The sequence below is a fragment of the Suncus etruscus genome, chromosome 3 (assembly GCF_024139225.1).
Source record: "Suncus etruscus isolate mSunEtr1 chromosome 3, mSunEtr1.pri.cur, whole genome shotgun sequence".
NCBI lineage: Eukaryota > Metazoa > Chordata > Mammalia > Eulipotyphla > Soricidae > Suncus > Suncus etruscus.
In genome coordinates, this window is record NC_064850.1 from 69,281,137 (window position 1) to 69,284,689 (window position 3,553).

The window sequence follows — 3,553 nt, forward strand, 5'->3', positions numbered from 1 at the left end:
ACTACTGGGTATGGCTCAAAAAAAATAATAATAAAAATAAAAAAGCATTTACTTGCCTCTAAACTTAGTCTCAGGAATATTGGGATTAGAAATAGTCTCCAGGAACGTTAAAATTTAATGTTTCTTTTTATTAAAGAAGACAGTGCTCTATTGTGACAGTGCTCACTGCCATAATACTTGATAAGTAGAAGAGAAAAGGTTTCAAGCAGGGGTATAAGCACTTAAACCATAAAACACCTAAACCATGGAAATAACTAATATATAATTTGGCATGTCAAGTATAGAAGGACATTGAGGGTCCTGAAGTGTCTAGAAAGTCAGCAGACAAGTTAAGCATAAGCAAAGTCTACTATTTATCATCTCTTTTACCCATCAGTCTCAATTAGAAATATGGAACCTTAATGAAGATATATTCCTTAGGTTAGGATAAAGAATTTCCTCTCCTTACAGTGTAACAAAAGCCCATTGATAGCTTGTTGAAAAAAAAAGAAATAGGTAATTTTATGAAAAATTCATAGAAATAGTCTTGAATTACAGATTCCCAGAAAGGGTGCCCATTCCATTTTAAAAGATCACACATTGACTTTAACAACCTATCAAATAATTCCTCCAAATAATCTTCTCTAGTAACAAAAAATATTTCTACTGCATATTTTCTTCATGTGTATCAGCTGAATAGTATTACTGCTCAAAATAAAATATTATTTTAGCTTAGGTTTTATTATTTGAAATGTACTTCGGCAATATATTAAAAAGAACTGAAAACAGCATTGACTATTGCTAAGAGTAAGTCTTCAAAACAGAATCAGTTCCCTGAATCCTGATTGCCTTCATTCTCACTACCAAAAAAACCCATAAATTTAAGTTAATAAAACTAAATGCCAAAAAACCGTACAATATACTTGTAAGCTTATTGCCATGGAGTGAAGCATTTCAGACTCATAGGATTATTTATTACATAATTTTTCATAAAAATACTGTAATACTAAAAATATATTTTTGGAGAGCAGAAGAGATTGTACAGGGTGTGAGGTTCTATCTTGCAAATGGGGTACCATGAATAGGTACCCCATAGCACATATGGTTCCCTGAGCTGATCTCTGTGAGGTGATCTCTGAGTAGAGAATGGAGTAAAAGTGGCGCATTGCCAGCTATGGCCCAAAAGCAAAACAAGCAAACAAAAAAACCAAAATCTATTCTTGGTTCCTGGTTGCACATAAAGTTTCCTGGGACCAAAACAAGTTAAGTTTCTCATCATACAGGAAAATCATGCTTTGTTGTAGAGCTCTATTCTTAGAAAAAGACAGACCACCCAAACAATGAGAACAAGGATGCAAAGAACCAAGTAAGCATGATCATAATGAAATTCGCACATCCTATTGGCACAACACTTCCATCTTTCTTTTGGCCATTAATTTTGAAGCACTAGTGTCTCCTATTACAAAGTGCAAGTCCTGTGATAAGCATCAGAGTAGCCAAGGGTTATGTTCTTTATATGATGTTTCCAGGAGTGTGTCATGACTGTTTCAACTTTTCAGAGGAAGAAACTGAGACACATGACATGCCACTTCACAAAGGTCAAAAGGCTACTAAAGCAGGATCGAACTCAAGACTTTATTTATGCCTTTGATATCTGAATTTATTCCCACCATTTTATACAAGAACTATGGATTTTTAAATTCATCATTTTCACTAAATAGTACTTTCTGAAATATCTGCAAAATGAATCTTCACAAAAAGTCACAGCCTAGAAACAAGTCAATTAAAAAGGAATGAGCACATTTTGCAGGATGTTCTGATGCTATAATAAGAGATACATTTTTAAATATTCTTACTTTCCTACAAAATGCCAAGTTCTAAGAACAGCAACTTCCTAGAATAGCTAAATGCTCTGTGAACTTAAGAATTCAAGAGCCTAAAAAATAGTAATACGGTATAAGGACTAAACACACTCTACTAGCTTCATCTCCTACTAGATATGTGACCTGGGATAAGTCCCAGGACCTTAGTTCACTTGCTTGTAAAACAACTGCCTCATGGGGTTGCTGAGAAAGCTACAAAATATTCCCAGTACATATAAAGACATGTGGAAAGATTTTACTAAAAGCAGAGAGTGAAGAAGATTGCCAGCCTTAGTCATTAACAAACTGCTAAGCTTAAACTTACCTATATCAGTGCCTATATCCTGGGCAACAAAATTTAGACCCGATAGTGTCTCAGTCCCATTCAACACACAATTTTTAAGAAAATTTTAGCAAAATACCAATAGCAAAAAACCAATTCACTATCTGTGTTGTTCTCCAAAGATACAATATTTTGCTTGACCACCTGTAGCAACAAGGTTGTTCCCAATATGAGGAAGTCACAATTTAAGGAAAGAAAAATTAATTAATTACAAATAAACTTAGTTTACTACATAAATTATATTCATAACTACCAGGGAAATTAAATTAGTCTGATTTATTACATAGCTAATAGGAAGATATTGGGTTGGACTGTTGTATAGTACAAACCATATAAATTAGTTAACTAGAAATCATAATATTGTCCAAATATGAGGTATAAGGCATATACATTGATTGACTAAAAATCATCATATTGTACTGATTCATCAATCTTGTGTGCTTTTTTTGTTTTGTTTTGTTTTGTTTTGGGGCCACACCAGTGACACTCAGGGGTTATTCCTGGTTATGTGGCTCAGAAATCGCTCCTGGCTTGGGGGGGGGCATATGGGACGCTAGGGGATTGAACTTCGGTCCATCCTAGGCTAGTATGAGCAAGGCAGATGCCCTACTGCTTGCACCAGCACTCTGGCCCCGTTTTTTGTTTTTTGTTTTTTGTTTTTTTTTTTTACTTTTATTGGGAGAACAAATAAAAAACGTATTCATTCTATATAATTTACATACTAATTCTCAGTAAGTGCTTGAAATGATAGTACAGCTGGTAAAACTGTATGAGGCCAATTTGGTTCAATTTCCAATACTACATATGGTGTTCTAAGCCCTGCCAGGAGTGATCCCTCCATACAAAGTCTGAGCACAGCTGGGTGTGGCCAATAAAACTTCAAAAATAGATTTTTTATTAGGGATAAAATTTTTTTCCCAGGGGAGAGCGCAAACGCAGTCCCCCACTACCACAAATTATGAAGTCGAGTTTCTCACATTTGGGGAAATCGCAGGGATCAGCACATCCGGAGTGCAATGGATAAGCCTCGCTCTGGGGAAACCACCTTCATGATCATGGTATCTCCCCTGCCAGGTAAGTATGGGGAAAATAATTTTTTAATGAATTGTTATAACCTACCATCTAAAATGGAATGTCAAGTCATCAAAACATATACTTTGGGGGTTGGAGTGATGGCTCAGAGGTAGGGCATTTGCCTTGCACACAGCTGACCCAGGACGGACCACAGTTTGATCCCATGCATCCATGTGGTCCCCCAAGCCAGGAGTGATTTCTGAGCGCATAGCTAGAAGTAACCCCTGAGAGTCACCAGGTGTGGCCAAAAAATAAAAATAAATAAAAAAACAATAACATGTACTTTGACAGAGTT

The 3,553-nt window shown here is 35.7% G+C and overlaps 1 non-coding gene across 1 annotated transcript; it reads right to left on the reverse strand.

Annotated features, from left to right (window-relative positions):
• Positions 1–3,102: 3,102 nt before the first annotated feature.
• Positions 3,103–3,266, reverse strand: LOC126004645 (U1 spliceosomal RNA). Its single transcript, XR_007493913.1, has one exon. It is a non-coding gene; the product is annotated as a U1 spliceosomal RNA (small nuclear RNA).
• Positions 3,267–3,553: the final 287 nt, after the last annotated feature.